This window comes from Arvicanthis niloticus, chromosome 4, assembly GCF_011762505.2.
Source record: "Arvicanthis niloticus isolate mArvNil1 chromosome 4, mArvNil1.pat.X, whole genome shotgun sequence".
Taxonomy (NCBI): domain Eukaryota; kingdom Metazoa; phylum Chordata; class Mammalia; order Rodentia; family Muridae; genus Arvicanthis; species Arvicanthis niloticus.
This window is the reverse complement of record NC_047661.1, coordinates 92,173,769-92,193,051: the sequence shown is the minus strand read 5'-3', so window position 1 is coordinate 92,193,051 and position 19,283 is coordinate 92,173,769. Positions and strand designations below refer to the sequence as shown.

At 36.1% G+C, this 19,283-nt stretch overlaps 1 long non-coding RNA gene across 1 annotated transcript in view; it reads right to left on the bottom strand.

The window, feature by feature from the left end:
* Positions 1-1,819: 1,819 nt before the first annotated feature.
* LOC143441900 (uncharacterized) overlaps positions 1,820-19,283 on the bottom strand; it is a 104,072-nt gene continuing 86,608 nt past the window's right edge. The window contains exons 2-3 of the long non-coding RNA XR_013109653.1: positions 14,518-14,601; positions 1,820-2,135 (exon numbers count right to left, since the gene is read on the bottom strand). This is a non-coding gene — a long non-coding RNA (uncharacterized LOC143441900). The remainder of the gene's footprint in view (positions 2,136-14,517; positions 14,602-19,283) is intronic.

The window sequence follows — 19,283 nt, the reverse complement described above, 5'->3', positions numbered from 1 at the left end:
TTAAAATATTTCTGGAATTGAAAATAGTTTGTGTCAGGATTTTTTTTTACTTTGTTTTATTATTTCACTATTATGTAGACTCTCAAAATTTTCACTTTATAGCCCTGAAGGCAATTGTAAACATGTTATCAAAGCATATGGGAATTATTACCTCTCAAAACATTGCTGGTTTTAGATATTTTGCAGAATTCCTTGATTATCTGACTTCTAGAAAAATGTAGTTATATCTGTAATATGCAGAAATCAGGTCACAGAAGGATTTGTTTATGTAGAAGAAAGCACAATTCTATGGATTTAGTTACATGCTAACCTCTTTAATACAGTAAAGTAGTTCATCTATATGAAATACACAGGATCCAACAAAAATAACTATCCCAGTATGTGATGAAGAACATACCTTGTGAGGGGAATTTTGTGAATGCTTGGAATACATTTAAAAATAATAAAAGTTAAGAAGCTAAACTTAGAGGATCCACCATAAGCAAAAAAGACTTCTGGATGGCTTCCAAATAGCCATCAGGAGTCTTCCCATTACACATGTAATACATTGGTTCAGTCAAAAGATGTGATTTATTTATATATCTTTAATAGTATTGCATTTGTGATATTTCACTTATGAGCAGTGGTGGCCAACATCTACACAAAGAAGCCACAGAGGAGGAAAGGAAAAATCCACATTCCATTACACAAATGCATGTTCCCTTGGCTTGTTTCCTAGAGCAATGTGGGTGCAAACTGAAGGAAACTTGCAGAGACCTGCCAGCCCTATATCCCCAACCCTTTTTTTAAAAAAATTGATACAAGGAACTATATGAAGATGGCTAATACGTTAAGGGAGTTTATGGTGATGTTCTTTTATTAACATGCCTTAAGTCTCTGAGACTCTGAGTTCTAGTGCTGTTCCTCTATTATCCAAGATAGGTATGATCCACTAATTTTGGTTTTGATACTTTTATTCTGAATCATGGAGAACTTTCTGACATTTTTTTCTTCTGGAGGATCAAGACCAATTAAATTTTAACTGTTTTAAAATTAGCTGACTGGCACATCACAGGGAATTATATTAACAGATTCCTTAACTTCCAACTTCTTTTTTTTTCAGAATATTTAGTTTAAACTCAGACTTTTACCATGTGGGATAACGTCCCTGCGCATTTTGTAGTAGGGCTTGTATACATACATTCAAATGTGTACTGCATGTTCCATCAGGTACAAAATGAACTGGATCCTTTTAAAGTGAAAGAAAATATTCTTGTTGTTTACCATTCACAAATATATTTAGAAATTAAATATAACATTTTGATTTTAAATTCATTTGAGTGTGTTTTTAATTAAGACTTTTGAATATTTATGAGCTTCTCTCAAAAAAAATGGTATCTGGAGGTTCAAGGTAGCTAGAGTGCTTCTGATTTTTCACTTCTAAGTAGTGTATTCTGTCTCTGAAATTTTCTACAATCTTTGTTAAGATCCCAAGTGTATCATCTAATTTGAAACAGATTTGCTGCTGTTTTCAACTATATTCAGTTTGTGAGTTAAATGCATGAGATAGAAATAACTGAACAAAATGTGGTTTTCTGAGGCTAGACATTCCAACTGGCTCTCTGCAGCCAAGAATGTAAATCTGGTGAGGATTTATAGACCATGGTATTTTGAAACTAAGGATGAATGGGTGTGCATGCTGAAGGTTGTGTTTGATGAAGAGTGGATTCAGAGACTCTTAGATAGATGGAATTTATGTACAGGTCCTTTCCTTCTACTACGTAATATTTGACACACCAAAAATAAGTGATAAAGAAATGTGGCTTAGTTTCCTCTGTCTTCCTCCAGCTGGTAGCCCAAGATGTCTCTGATGTCAGCCATTTTATTTCGGTTGGAAAGGAAATAGGAAATTAATATGACTGAACACACGCACACTTGTTCAAAAAGAAGACTCGGAAACAGGATGTGTGTTTTGTGATTAATATTAAGACAGCATTCCTAGCTTTGCCATTCCATTTCTATCTGAGTAGCCTCACTGGAATGTCTGATACCACTAGCCCTGCATGAAGAAGAAATGAATTGCCTTCTGTCTGCTTCAGGTGACATGATCTGTCGGACATCGTCGTCTGGGTGGGACATTGCAGGGAAAATAAGTCCTGTTGGAGAAAAAAAAAGTCAAATAAAACTGAAAAGAAGTGGTAACGGTGAGTCAGTGGAGGACATTAAACATAGAGAAACACTGAACTGCAGAAAAAGCAAACATTAACTACTAAGATAAACAAATAGGGTACAGCATGCAAAGGAAGATACATAGCCATTTCTCCTGTGGAAAAAACTATGAAGATTTAGAAAACAAGTCAATGGTAGGTTCATAACTGCCTACCTGTTCTCCAATAATGAAACAAGAAAAAAAATATATGTTTTTTATTTGTCATTTTCCTCAAATTGAACATATGTTAGAGTAGTTGAGATTGTATGGTACTGTAAGATACAATGAATCTGGGCACTGAGCCTTTGTTACTCCACATGAGAGAAGAAAGATGATTTGACATTCAGTGTTTTGTGTAAAGACTCAATCTATGTTTCCAACTGTGAAGTGACTCATTTCCCCAGCCACATGTACCATTTTCGACTATATTTAGGTATCTGGGATGAAATGTTCTAAACTGGTTCACTGTGTGTTCTCCTCTGTGTCTCAGATGTAGAAAGAGTAAGCATCATGCCTAACAGTACAGAATGAGCAACTAGAAGTTTTGGCATGAGAATTTAAGGAATGCACCACAAAATGTCACGTCCTCTCTCCTATCATATTTATTTTCTTAAGCAATGACTCAATACCAGTTCAGCACTCCCTCTTCTGAAGTCAGTAAAAATGGCTTTCAGCTTCATCCATATGACCTATGTAACTTAGACCATAGATTAGGGAAAGTGCTTATACATTCATTCTATTGTAACTATACTTTTAATTATTCTGTCAACACATTATTGTTTTTTAGTGTGTGTGTGTGTGTGTGTGTGTGTGTGTGTGTGATGTATTACAGAACTGAACTAACCTGTGTATATGTGTTTGGAGACCAGAGTTGGATCTGAATTTTCTTCTATGCTCTTTACTTTATCTGTCTGTCTGTCTGTCTATCTATCTATCTATCTATCTATCTATCTATCTATCTATCTAGTTATTTGATACAGGCTGTCACTGGAGTTGGGGCTTACTGTTTTGGCTAGAGTGTGTGCTGAGTGTTGGTGTTACATACACACCATACCTGGCTTTTATATAGGGGAGAGGCATCTAAACTCAGGTCTTAATGATTTAGTATCAAGCATCTTACTCTCAACCCTTATTTTCATTAAATTGACTACAATCAATAAACTCTGAAAGTGAATTTTCAAATATTTTCAGTATATCACTCTGAAATCTCTTACACAGTGTTCATATATGAATGTTCACCCTATTGTGATGCCTGGCTTCCTTCTCTGCTATTGCCAGGATTAGGAATGTACATCGGCTTAAGGGCAGCCAGTGCGCTTGTGCAATAAAAGAGGGATAAAGTGAAGAATAGGACTCTATTTCCTTCTCAGTCAATTGCTCGGCTGTAATCTGGGATAATCCTTGACTTGGAACGAAATATTTATTCAGCAGATGAGATTCAAGGGGAAACCTCTGCACTAGACATTATGAGCCCCAAAACTAAGGGTACGAGGGTTTGTCCATTAAGAAGCCATAGAGACTGGTAAGGGAAATAAGCATAGCAGAATAGTGCATTGCAACCTGTAATAAGTATACTAAAGGTTACACAGGTTATATAGGTTAAACAAGTGTGGTCTTCTTAGGAGAATGAGTTCCAGAAGGAAATCCCTGAAGGAATGCTGCAAAGCAAAATAGGACAGGCATGGTGTCCCACCATTTGCAAGAGGCTCTGGGTCAAAGTCATGCTTAGCTGCACAATGAGTACAAAGTTACATTGGGTCACCCAAGTCCCTGTCTTAAAAGAAAGGAAGAAAGAGAGAGAGAGAGAGAGAGAGAGAGAGAGAGAGAGAGAGAGAGAAACAGAGAGAGAAACAGAGAGACAGACAGAGAGACAGACAGAAAGAGAGAGACACAGAGAGAAAGATATTAAAGAAAATAAAAAGAAACATATAAGCTAAGACTGCTACTCTTCATTGATGAAATTCATTACTAAAACTTTTTGAGTACTTATAGATTTAATCAGAACTATAATTTTTAACTGAACAATTCAATGAAACTTATGATGTTATCACATTTGTCCCTCAAGCTTTTAGGACACACTAAATCATCAATATGAAGTCTTCTAAAGCATACAGGCTTCATATGGATTCACAGATGCACTTTCCTGTGTTCATTAGTGTTTCTTTCTTCATGGTTTTTAATGTTATATCTAAGCATATATTTTCTAATTAAAGCTTATAAAATAGTCCCTTACTTATTTATGACAAAATTTATGATTCACTCACTTGCTATAACTTAGACCAAATTTCTGTACCATTTTCACCCCTTGAAAATACAGAAGCCACCTTTTTGGTACTGAAAGCATACTTTCTTTTAAAGCTATAAAGCTTCTGTATTAATAGAATCCCAAACATTCCATAGTGGTGGCTCAACATGCTGAAATGTGAGTTCAGAAAAGCCATTTTGATCTCCACTGTTTACTCTGACTTTCAGTGGGGGATACTGAACAAGGGTCTACAGTTCAGTACTTGAATCTGTGGTCCACTTTGGGAACCACAGTGAGGGTACCTGGCATCTCTCAGAGCACTGGGGAGACAGGCAAAGGCTTGCTCCTGACATTTTTAAAATGATTTCCTAAACAGAACCCTTCTATTCGACTTTTTGAAAGGAGGTTTCAGTGCTAACAGGGTGCAAGTCCGAGTGCTGTAAACATAGTGGTGAATGAAATTGGTAAAGGCTGGTGAATAAATAAGAAAAAGAGATTTGAAGAAAATAAGGGTGGAAAATAGGAGAACACTGATGACAAAAGATTCTTTTAATCAAGTATCTGGCTCGATATTTTAATTTGTTGGGAAAAAACATCTCATAGCATCGCATTGTTTAAGGCAGGAAAGAAACAAAATATATCGTTAATTCAAACACTCATTTTAAATTTATGAGAGTAGCAGTTTTCTATTTCAGTAGGAGAAGCAATCAAATTTTGCAAGAAAAAAAAACAGGGAAAATGGCAATAGCACAATCCAATGCTCAGAAGAGATGGACTGTTAGTGATAATTCAGTAATGCCTTCTTTTCACAGAGCAGAAAATCATCTCATGCTGCAAAATTTATAAGAATTTAATAGTTTACTCAGAGAGATGTGCATTAAAGCAATTTCCTTAAAGGCATTATTTGAAGTGCAACAGGAATCCATGCCACAGTCAGATATTCCTTTATGGAAAGAAGCTCTCTAAGTCATCCACCACAAGCCAAGGATCTTTGCATGATCCATGTTCCTGCATCTTCCATGATATACAGTTCATTTTCATAACTCAAATTCAGTCAAATTAAAACACTAATGTTGAAATAGAAGTTACTATGCAACAGTCACTCAACCATCAGGTGTAGACAGGAGCCTCCGCCCCATTTTAGAAGCACAGAATGTTAGCCTAAACAGAGCTCTTCCTGAACAATGTCTTTTTTTTTTTCATAATGGTACAAAAACTGATGAAGTACACCTTGAGAAGAAGAAGCAAAAAGAAAAGAAGCAAAACAGCAAATGAAACACTGCTTTCCAATTCGACCATAGTAAGCACACATGGTAACTGGGCTTTGAAAAGCAGGGGCTCTTTCATCTGCTGACCTGCACAGCTTTATCAGGCAAGAGGCTCATTAGCACATGGTTATCAACTTACTCCAGCCAATAAAAATTTCACAAATACATAATAGTCCTGGTGAATGCTAACAGGGTCTGGCAAGATGATTTAAAACATATTATGTTCAAGTTCAAATTTCTTATTACAAACTCTTACTCTATTGATATGAGTGGCTGGAATTATCATGCTGGTTTTCTCTTTGTTGGTTGGTTTCACCGCAAAATAGTCCCTTGCTTTCAGACCTTGCCAGTTCTGATAAGGTACAAATATTTACTTGGCTTAAGTGCAGGAAAGCAGAATAAGGATTTTTTATAACATTTTTAAAAAGAGAAACAGAAAGAAAAAAAAGCTCAAACTTGACTGAGCAGATCCCAGATGGCAGCTCTGCACCCAATCTCACAGAACCCAGAGGAAGCAGGCCTCCCAGGAGCTCTAACCCAGGCAGTGTCTTAGGTAAGGAGACAACAACACCCGCTCCAAACACGGAGTAACTGGGACCCACTAGGACCCAGGAATTCACTCCTGGCCTGGTGCACTAGTTCTTTCCTGTCTGTGCCTGAGCACTGAGCAGATCTTGGGCCTCAGCTCTAACCCCAGTAGTAACAACCACCCACACAGTTCTGATACAACCAAGATAGTAGGGAGGACAGGCTCCAGTCATAGACAGGGCAGGTAGCACTAAGGAGATCCAGATGGTAAAAGGCAAGAGCAAGAACATAAGCATCAGCAACCCAGGGTTCCTGGCACCAGTTCTCCCATACTAGAAAGTCCTGAATTCCCCATATCACTAGAAAAGCAAGATTCAGATGTAAAATCACTTCTAAAGATGATGATAGAGTACATTAAGAAGGACATAAATAACACTCTCAAATAATTTGAGGAGAACACAGGTAAACAGGTAGAAGCACTTAAAGAGGAAACACAAAAAATCCCTTAAAAAATTACAATAGAACATAACCAAACAGGTGGAGGAATTGAATAAAACCATCCAGGACATAAAAATGGAAGTAGAAACAATAAACAAATCACAAAGGGAGACTACCCATGAGATAGAAAACCTAGGAAAGAAATCAGGAGTCATAGATGCAAGCATTACCAACAGAGTACAAGAGATAGAAGAAAGAATCTCAGGTGCAGAAGATACCATAGAAAATATTGACACAAGTGTCAAAGAAAATGCAAGATTCGAAAAGTTCTTAACACAAAACATCTAGGAAATCTAGGACACAATGAGAAAACCAAACCTAAGGATAATAGGTATAGATGAGAGTGAAGATTCTCAACTTAAAAAAGCTAATAAATATCTTCAACAAAATTATAGAAGAAAACTTCCCTAATCTAAAGCACGAGATGCCCATAAACATACAAGAAGCCTATAGAATGCCAAATAGACTAAAGCAGAAAAGAAATACCTCCTATCACATAATAATCAAAACACTAAATGCACAAAACAAAGATAGAATATTAAATGCAGTAAGGGAGAAAGGCCAAGTAACATATAAAGGCAGAGCTATCAGAATTACACCATACTTCTCACCAGATACGATAAAAACGAGAAGATGCTGGATATATGTCATACAGACCCTAAGAGAACACAAATGCCAGCCCAGGCTACTATACCCAGCAAAACTCTCAATTACCATAGATGGAGAAACCAAGACATTCCACAACAAATCCAAATTTACACAATATCTTTCCCCATACCCAGCACTACAAAGGATAATAGCAGGAAAGCTCCAATACAAGGAAGGAAATTATACCCTAGAAAAAGCAAGAAAGTAATCCTCTTCTAACAAATCCAAAAGAAAATAGCCACACAAAGATAATTCCACCTCCAATAACAAAAATAACAGGAAGCAACAATCACTGTTCCTTAATATCTCTTAACATCAATGGACTCAATTCCCCAATTAAAAGACATAGGCTAATGGACTGGATATGTAAACAGGACCCAGAATTTTGCTGCATACAGGAAACCCACCTCAGTGACAAAGACAGACTCTACTTTAGAGTAAAAGGCAGGAAAACAATTTTTCAATCAAATGGTCCTAAGAAACAAGCTGGAGTAGCCACTCTAAAATCTCCAGGCTGAGAACACAAAGGGAGGTACTCATGGCTTCACCTGTATAGGTAGTTGAAGGTGACCTTGTCAGGCATCAGCAGAAGTGGAGGGCCTTGGTGCCTGAAAGTTTGGATTCCCTAGTGTTGGGGAATTCGAGAGCACGGAGGCAGGAATTAGAGGATGGTGGGAGCACATTCTCATAGTAATAGGAGGAGGGACAAGAGGATAAGGGATCTTGGGGGGGGGGGAATGGGAGAGGAAATAACATTAAACAGGTAATGGATCTAGCAACTGTAGTTGAGCAGTTGAGACTTTTTGTCAACAATTTATTATGGGTATTGTGTATAATCCTCAAGACAAGGTATTGTGGAAGAAGCCAATGGAACTTTAAAATGATTGGTGAGACATACTATTGCTGAGACAAAGAATGAGGCTGACCTGTGAGCTTGCTGAGTACCCTGACAAGGGTGACTGGGGAGCTGAATTAGACATATGTTCCTGTTGGGGGCCGACTTTTAGCAGAAAGTGCCTATCGGCTTTGCAGCCATCTTGAGCCATATACCCTGACATGAGACTTGGATTACAATAGCCTACAACAGCTGAGCACACTCTGATAATCTTGGTTTAAATACCTTGGGTTCGTGAGATTAAAGATGTGTGAGATTAAAGGTGTGTAACTTAAGAGTGTGACCTAGAAGTGTAGAGATCAGATTTAGAGACAAGAACTAAGGGCATGATTAAAGGTGTAACCAAAAGGCATGGCTTAGAAGTGAGACATATATAAAAGGCAGAGGCAGATGGAGAGAATCAGACACAGACAGAGAGAGGACAGAGAATGAGACACTTAGAGGAAGAGAGACTGAAGAATAAATGGGATTGAAACACACTCTGTCTGGTCTCCATTCTTCGAGCCCGTCCTCACTCTCTCTCTTGCTGAACCCTGACCCGCAGACGGAGCGGCAGCTTGGACCGGGATACAGTGACCACCAAAGGAGGGGCAGCCCGGGCCTCAACATTTTGCTCAGGCCGCAACATTTTTGGCCGCCCAAACAGGGACTCAGCCTAGTTCCCAACATTTTTGTTAACCGTCTAGCAAAAAATATGTTACTAATGTATTGAGGATACAAAAGGATTCATATAGGTATCTGGAACAATGAATGATGCTCTATAACCCATTCAAATTATATGAAGGAAATTCAGGGTTCAAGAGTTAGGAGCCATCCCAGCATCTGAAGTGTAAATAAAATATCAAAAAAAAAAAAAAAGAGTTAGGAGCCATCCCACCCAAATATCATGACAAATATTATTGGAGTAGTGTTACTTTTGAAATTCACAATGATTGTCATTATAATTAAAAAAAAGTTTAAAGCACCTGTAGGATATTTGACATAATCCTAATACCTAACTGGGTGTCTTAACTTTGCACAATGAAATTATGAATTTAAAAAATGCTGCTCTGTTGACCTTTGATGCTGCAGATAATGCTGATAAAATTATCCATGGCCTGAGTACAGTATTTCCATTTTGGACAAACCTCAGGAATGGCATATATAACTTTATCAGGCTAGCCCTTCTTGTCCTGGGAATACTTTATTCCTGCCCATCATGTTAAAGCTTATTTTTAACAACATCAACATGTTGGCAGCCAAAGTACATGGCTTAAAACTGAAAATGGACCCTCAGACAAAGTTATTAAATTAACAGGCTGGCAAGCCAAGGATAGGTAAGATTCTGCACAGAGCCTTACCAACCTAAGACAGAAGTGCATTGCCTTTGATAATGCATATTCCATGATGAGTAAGGAAGGCACTCTTGTCAGAACGACCTAAGACTGGCTCAGTCTTGTTAACAAAATAAAAAAAGGGGAGAGGTGGAGAGACTTTGGGGCTGCTTGGCAAGAAGCTGACATGGGCCAAGGACAAGGGAAAGGGCTGTTTGGCAGGAATATGACATTGGCCAATGACAAGGAAGTAGGCTTCAAACAGGAATCTGACATTAGACTAGAACAAAGAAGTAATTTCAGGTAGGAGTCTAAATTGTAGGTTAGAACAAAGAAGTAATCTCAGGCAGAAATGTAATTATTAGGCCAGAACAAAGAAGTAATTTCAGACAGGATTCTAAATTTTAGACTAGAACAAGGAAGTAGGCTTCAGACATGAAAATGACCATGGGCTAGAATGGGGAAGCAGGCTCAGATACTTTGATCACTCTGATGAAAATGACCATGGGCTAGAATGGGGAAGCAGGCTCAGATACTTTGATCATTCTGATAAGCCTTTAGAAATAGTGATCATGGGAGTGTTCACATAACTGGGTTTAATGCCTTGCTATTTCTTTGACTATTTGTGTTTATTGTATTGCTTGTTCCTCATCTATTTGCATCTATTGTATTGCTAGACCCTCAACCTCGAACTGACCTTATTTCATGCTTGTAATCAAAATGATATAAAAGCATAAAAGAAGAGGGGGTATAGAATAGGGGGTTCTAGGGAGGGCAACTGGGGAAAGGGGATGACATCTGTACTGTAAATTAATTAAATGTACAATAAAATATAAAATTAAATTAAAAAATCAAACTTTGAGTTTAGAATTTTCTTAAGGTGCCTTGCATTCAGGACTTGCTTTGGACTTTTATATAGCTGGGGGTTACAGTGAACATTGACCCTCTGCTTCTTCTCCAAATTCTGAAATAATAGCCATGTACCACTATGCCCGATTTACAAAGTGCTCAGGTTTGAACCCAGGACTTTATGAATGCTAGGCAAGTATCCTACCAACTAAGCTACATCCCCAGTACATAGAATAATATTATGTGTTCTGTCAAGAACATTAATAGATAATTATGTTCTATAGTTTCTCCAGTAAAATAAAGTAGTTATTAAAATGTGTTTTTAATAAACAGAATACTTGTTAGCCAAGGCTGAGATTATTATTTGAGGCCAGCTCGGCTACATAGAGATTCCTAGGCTGCCTAAATCAAAATAAATAATGACACCTTGATGGAGAGAGGGAAGAAAAAAGAAAAAACAGGGAAAGAATGAGAGTAAAAGAGAAAGCAAGACACACACACACACACACACACAGAGAGAGAGAGAGAGAGAGAGAGAGAGATTCTAAATGAGTCAAAACATTACTGTCTTGATTTTTACTTTATTTTGAATATTTCTTCTTCTTTTTTTAGGTTTGAGAATAATAAATGCAACAAGAAAAGTTTTGGGGTGGAGGACAGTACAAAGCCAACCATACTTTGAATATATCTCAACAGTCATGCTGTAAAGAGTTCTGCTCATTTAACATGAATAAACACAAGGAGCAGCGATCTGAATAAAAGAAGAATCCTTGTTTAAATTAAGAATGAACAATACAGGCATTTCTTGACAAAGTTTATTTCTTCTGATTTGCTAATTTTACTGTAAAATCCAGTGTAATAAAGACCATGAAGACAGTGTGCCTTTGGTCCAGATATAACATTTCTACAGCTCTTCCTTATGTGAAAACAAAGATGTGATAGTGATATTGAAGTCTTGAATCTATTGTTAATACAACAAAAAGAAAATGAAAACAATAAAATTTCAAAGTCCATTTTTTACTGAAAGTAAATGGAAATTGTGTTGTTTTTGTTAAACTGGTAGAAGTATACACTTCTATCCATCCCATAAAAATCACATAGAAAAAAAATCAAGTCTATGTCTTCCTTTACTAGAACTACTGAATAAGCAATCCTAACGGCAACTCTGACTCAGGGGTTAGATTGTTTCTATACTTCTGTAATTCTATAGTCCCCTGTTACATAATCTGCTATAGTGAATATGAACTTTAAAAATATTTACTTCATAAGTTAATGTCATTCTTTCCTACAGTAACAGTTCCAGTTGTAAATGTCTTCATCTTCCTCTTTCACAATCTTTTTCTTTCTATGTTCAGTTTCCTCCCATTAATATGGATAAGACCTGTGATTGCTTCTTATGAGTTGAGTCAGAGAAGCAGAGGAAACCTACTCATGGAATCATCTCAGTAACTGCAAGATGCTATGTTGACAATGCATTCACTCCAGGTATTCTGCTTGCTTTCTTAATAAAATATGAGAGAATGTCAAAAATATTCATTATAACATGTGACTTCAGAGAATTGCAAGAGACCTTAGACTTGTAGGAAAGGAATTCTGACTAACAACTAAAAATATCAGTGGGTGCCTAAAGCTTTATCAGTACTGGGAGATGATTTCTACAAGCCTTGTAAGGGACTTCAGAAATACTCCCTTGAAAGTTCCAATTGTAACTTTCAACTGCAGCCCTGTAAAATTCTAAATAGAAAATCTAGCTGAGCTAGCTTTTGCAAAAATAACCATGTTTTTAAGCTGTACAAATTGTAATAATTTGATGTGCAACAGAAAGTAACTGATGAAGGTAGCAACCCTTCTTCCGTCATACTTTTTGTAAATCCTACATTAGAATGTTCATTTCTCCTGATAACATGTTGATTTACTTTTAGAATCAATAATTTTTTATATCCAGATACTTGTTCTGCATATTAAGGACACAGAGAAAAAACACAAGATAAAATTTGTATGATATAATGGAAATATATCAATGGTATTTAGAGTCACCATTTATTAATTAGTATTAAGATTATATTCAGCAAATAGTAAATGAACAGCCTCGTCCAGGAGAATTGGAAAAACTTCTGTCATCTATGTTTCTTGAGAGTCTTGGCAGAAGGAAACAAATTAATATCAATTTGGAAAGTTTGTCTGTTCTGACAGCTTAAGAAACCCACCATGATCAATTTTAGGATATGGTGATGCCTTTGAAAATAGTTGAAAAGAAATGTACATAATCAACATTTTCAACATGACAAGACTTTGTATACAGTTAGGTTTCTCTGGAAAGCTGACAATTAGAATAAGGACATATAGATGTCTAACTTAGAGAGTGACAGGAACAAAATGCATACTAGAAGAGCAGCCAGAATGACAAAATCGTTAAACTGGGACAAACTGTAGAAAGTGAATTTACCCAAAGCTTAAAGATTAAGAATAAGAAGAAAAAAAGTCAAGACTGGAAAGTCAGAAAAGACTCAGCCGGCACACCCTCTTATGCCCTAGGGATGTAACAGTAACACAGAGACACAAAATCCCTTTCTCGAGGTGCTTCCAAGGTTATGTACAAGATGTTAAGAATTTTAGGAGTATGGCCTAATAGCAAAAGGAAGTCATTGCACTATGAATAGCAAGCAAATAAGACTATATTTTTATGAGACAGCTGTTTTTCCATTAAGCTTATTTTTAAAAGCCCATAAAAATGAGTAAGTGGAGATGAAGAATGTTACTCAATTTTCTGTGATTCCTCCATGAATAAGATAAAATAATAATAGTGCCCTTATTACTATTTGAGATTAATACACATAAATTACCAATAAAGGTGGTTTCTTTTTTTTATGTTTGTTACATAAAGTACAACTATAGACTGGGTGGCAGAGATAAAGCATGCAAGTAGATATCCCATAAATGGTGTTGAAAGGCACAAAAGGCAACAGTGACATAAAGGTTAGAGGGAGGAGAAGAAAAAAGACACTTGTCAAAGTCATGGTGAACCAAAACATTAAACATCAACTAGAAACAAATGGAGTTCCCTTCTTTTGTTAAAGACTTATGTTATAAAGTATGCAAATGACAGGTTCTGTCTTCAGGACTCTGCTGAGCTCACACGTGGATTATAGAACTAATTTCTAAGGTCACTATCTTAGAAGTATGTAGAAAAACTGGATAGAGTTCAGAGAAAAGCAGTGAGAGTAATTAAAGACTTGATTCTGATAGATTTATGAAGGTAGATTAAAAAGTAGAACATGCTTTAACAAAGGCCACGAAGAGACAATGCTCATTAACCTCTTAAAGATTTAAAAGGGTAGTGAGCATGAAGAACAATATTATTTTCTTGAAATTGAAAATAAGAGAACATTTAATCATAGCCAAACTTCTAGAAGAGGAGATTCTGACATTAAAAACATTCATTTTCTGAAATTTTATAGAATATAGTGTATGAATAAAAATATCACATGCACATGCTAAAAATATCTATGAGTGTTTCTTTCAGATAAATACAATTTTTCAAGGCCAGATAGCTGTATTGATTATTATTGTGGCTATTATTATTATTATTGGTCTGTTTCATGTAAGATCAGAGAATAATTTTGTAGAGTTAGTTCTTTCTTCCACTTTATTTTTTAAATTTATTTTATTTATCCTTATAACTTATATAATTTATTTCATATATTATATTAATTATATATTATATATACTTATTAAATATAATTTATTTTATTTATTCTTATAACTTCATACATAAGTACTGTATTTGCATCATGTACGTTGCACACTCTTCCCCCTTTAGTGCCTGCTGCATTCTTTTAGACTCCCTCACAAATTCCTGACCTGTTCTTCTTTAGTTTTTACAACTTTATACACTCAGCACACACAGATGTACATAAATCAACCTGCTGTAACCATTTAGTGGCTTGCATGCATATGTGCCTGCACATGTGTGTGTGTGTGTGCATGCGTGCGTGTGCACGTGTGTGTGTGTGTGTGTGTGTGTGTGTGTGTGTGTGTGTGTGTGTGTGTGTTTAGGGCTGACCAAATGATATTAGATAACCCACCATCAGGAAGCTGGATTCTTGGAGAAGACTTCTTGGAGAAGAGTCAAGATAAGATCAGTTCTTCCTCTCTTTGCTTCCATATGCCTAAAACAGTATAAAACCCCTCATCAAAGAAGCTTTCTTTTGCAGCAAAGGAAGACTATAATAGAATTCTACAACTAGTCAAATTGCAAAGAACAACTGTCTATATATTGCCCAGTGCTAGTTGATATATTCACAATAGAACTCATATACCTAAGTCTCGGGAACTATCACTGAAGAGAGAGCAGAAGGAATGTAAGACACAGATGCTCAGGATATATGTTCCAACATAGCCTCTTCTATGTATGATAGGGAACCTGCACCCATGGAATAGTAAAATATTAATATTTATGAAATATTAAATATATGTTCACCTAAAGCCCTATACAATGATAACACCAATTGACACCCCAATGTTGATGGAAGAAATCTCACAAGGCTTCACTTTAGTTCAAGTGCTACAGGTAATTATTACCCCTTCCATTTTTACCTTGGTTACAGGGATCAAATTCAGGTCATCTTGCTTTTATGCAAATCACTGTGCCAACTGAGCAATCCTGTTGCCCTCTCAAATTTAAAAAACAAAACAAGTATATTATCACAATGCAAGACAGTGGTTGACAAAAGAAGAGTCTCAATGACTATGTACAATGGCATGTTATCAAAAAGTAAGAAAGTATCCTCAAGGTTGTGCCATATATTCAGGAACTCATCCATGATACATACAATAATAAAATACATACAAATAAATACAGCTAGTCCTTTGGTAAAACAAGTTCAACCACACATAAATGCATAACATATTTGAATAAAGAGTAGAATATTCCATGAATGAAAACTCAGTTGACTATTTTAAATTTTGATAATTTATTTTACCATAACAACAGCCTAAACAAAAACAAAATTATAAGAATGCTTCAGTATTTAACCAAACTTACTTATTGTTTTCAAGTATGACATCCAAAAATAAGATACTAAAAATAATCTTCACTATGAAAATTTTACAAAAATTCCATACTCAATTATGAATCACTGGACCCTTATGGAAGAGTTAGGCAAAGGATTGAAGGCCCTCCAGGAGACGGCTCCCAGAGACTGAGCCACCAACCAAAATACTTACAGGGCTTGGAAGGAGCCCCTCTGCCCAATATATAAGTAGCAAAGGGCTGCTATGTCTGGCCTCAGCGGGAGAGGATATGCCTAATCCTGTAGAGACTTGATATACCAGGAGGGAAGGGGGTTGGAGGGGCGGTGCCCTTTCAGAGGTGAAAGAGATGGCATGGGGTGGCGGAGTGGGGGAAAGGAACTTTGTGAGGGGGGATTGATAGGGGGCAACATTTAGGCTGTAAATAAATAAATAATTAATTTTAAAAAGTTGAGGGAAAAGAGGCAGGTTTCTGTAGTCATAGCTTGTACTCCTCATTTGAACATAATGCTTAGTCAATGTATCATCATAATGAAAAGAGAAAGAACAACAGTGAGAAAGGAATGCTTGTTTACTTATGGGTGGCATTAGTGCTTACATGGAAGATAAAGGGAGTTTCCCAAAGTATACCTGAACTAAAAGTATGTTCATCATGCTTACAAGAAAATACAAAAATGGGAATTTTCCCCTCCTCTATAGAATATCACATGATTAAAAAATAAATGAATCCTAAAAATATATTTAGCTTGTATTAAATATTTATTTACTGAGGCTAGAGAGATGGCTTAAGGGGTAATTAGGAACGTGTAAAGATCTTGCAAAAGAATGGAGTTCCATTTCCAGTGTGCAAGCCTTGCAGTCCCAATTCCCTTATAACTCCAGCAACAGAAGATCTTATGTTTTCTGGCCTTCATGGGCATTCACATCCCACACACATAAATACAAAAAATAAATATATGCTTACTAATAAACTCCATGAATCTTTAAACACTGTAAGGTTAATTACAAAGCATGCTAAAAAGTATTTAGTTAATAAATGGAGACAATGGTAGCAGTAAATGGTAGCAGTAATTTAATTCTTTCCAATTAATAATCTCAGTTAAGATCCAAAAATACCTTCAGTATAAAAATTGACAAAGTTACTTTTATGATATATATTTTTGAATTAAATAAAATAGACACAACAAAGCAAACTTGAAGGAATGAACATGTGAGAAGACTTTTTTTTTTTTTTTTTTTTTTTTTTTTTTTTTTTTTTTGGTTTTTCGAGACAGGGCTTCTCTGTATAGCCTTGGCTGTCCTGGAACTCACTCGGTAGATCAGGCTGGCCTCGAACTCAGAAATCCGCCTGCCTCTCCCTCCCAAGTGCTGGGATTAAAGGCGTGCGCCACCGCCGCCCGGCGTGAGAAGACTTAATATCCGATTTTATGACTTACTTAATGTTTGTTGTAGTAAAAACAAAACTGAATTGGAATTGAAATACACAAGTACACCCACAGGAAAAAATAAATTCATCAGAAACATGCAGACACACACACACAAACAGAGGGAGAGAGAGGGAGAGAGATAACATTTATAAAAGAAGAAACTTATTCAATATGTGCAGGAGAATTAAGTAACTGGAGAAAGCAGAAATGAAACCTACCTCTCTACTCATTTAGGTGAGTGAGAAAAAAAAAAAAAAAAGCAATTAAAGTGACCCATATGCTTACAGGTCAGGGACAGAAGACAATCTTGGGTTTCAGTTGTCACCTTCTATCTTGTTTGAGACAGGGCCTCTTGTTAGTTACTATGTTAGTTACTAGGTAAGTTTCCAGAAATTCTCTGGTCTCACATTCCAATCTTGTTGTAGGATTACTGGGATTAGAATGGCAAACTACTCATAGAAAATCCAACTCCATGAGTTCTGGAGATCTACCTCATATCCTCGCATTTTTACAAGTTCCTTTGGCACTGAGCAGTCTCCTCAGCTTCGTGTTAATTCCTAGACACCAAAACCACTAGTGATTGAGGGAAAGGGGGACCACAAAGTAGATGACAGCAAGAATTTGAAATCTAACCACACAAGGGTAGAAAATACCTGCCTTTCATTTGGTTGAAGGAAGTTTTGTAACCAGGGAGGCGATATTACAAAAATTGTATAAAACAATACTAGGAACATAAACATCATCACTTCATCTGCACACAAAGTAGGTGAAAGACTTGAACAGAAGTAAGAGTGACATTTGAATTGGAAAAAAAATAGCACTATATTTCATTGACCATCAAAAAAAATAGAGATCAAGGCACAATGGGTGACTATAAACCCATCCTATGGCTGGAAACAGCCACCAAAAAAAAAAAAAAAAAAAAAAAAAAAAAAAAACAAATGTTACTGAAGCATAACATATGTAAGTTATACTGTGCTGAAAAGGTTAATCTTTACACTTTGGACCTATTTCTTGCATTTTAATGGACTTGGTGTGCGTCTAAAGTCTCAGAAATTCTAGCCTTATCATAGTAGTTAGGGATCTTCAGGGAAACAGAACCAGTAGAAAGCATATAAAATTACAAGTCAGAGTAAGCAGGCCTGTAGGCAAATTCCTGTGATTGTAGCATTTGGTAGACTGAGGCAGGAAGATTGTTAATTCCAAAGCAGTCTGTATTACACAGAGCAACCCTTTCTCAAACCAATAGAAAAAGCTGATGACTTTACTGAATTGGTTTAAGGATCAGATTTCAGATATGTCTACATTACCAAGCTGTATGCACAAGAGCCAGGAAAACTAGTATTTTAATAATATAAACTTTTTTGATTATTCACAGGTTTTTAATTTCTCTCATGTTTCCTCAACTTATTTAAACTTGTAATGTTCCTGTTGAACATTAAAGATTTTAGATAGTATAGAGCGTGTGTCTTCAATATGAATGCTAAGTGGAAAAGAACGATTTGTGATTTAAAAACCTGCATCATGACAATATCTCCATGCATGTGGCACAATAGAGTTAAAACATTGATGTAAACTGTTATAGTTCTTCTCACAAGACATTAATTTCTTCTATGTGAAGAGAAAGAAAGCTTTGGTAATAGTAAGTCTGAAAATGATATTTTAATTTATAAAAAAATTTCATAGCATATTTTTTGGATATTTTAATTATTTACAATACAGATATCATTCCCTTTCCCCATTTCCCCTCCCCAGAACCCCTATTCCTTCCCCCCTCCTCCTTTATGCTTTTATAACCATTTTGGTTACATGCATTTATTAAGGTCATTTCTAGTTTGAGGGTCTAGCAATACAATAGATGCAAATAGTCAAGAAACAAACAATATAATAAACACAAATAGTCAAAGAAAATGCAAGTCATTAAACCCAATTATGTTACATTAATTGCTAGCACCACTGCTTCTGCAATTGCTGTGACATAAGAAGTTAAGACAGCTACTTTTGTTAATCATTTAGGGAAAAAAAATGTTACTAATGTGTTGAATATACCAGAGGATTTAGATAGGCATTTGGAAGAACAGATTGATGCTCTTTATCCTTTTCAAATTACTGGAAGGAGGCTTGGAATTTAAGGGTAAGGAGCCATCATGTGTGTCATGCCAAATACCACTGGATTCATGTTAGTTCTACAATTTACAGTGGTAGGTCATTATAATTAGGAAGAAGTTTAATGACATGTGCACTGTATTTGGCATAATTCTAACACCTCTCGGGATGTTTTAACAATACATAGGGAGCTTATGAATTTCAAGAATGCTGCTCTGCTGAGCGTTGATGCGGTAGATACTGCAGATAAACTTACCCATGGCCTGAGGTCAGTATTTCTATTTTGG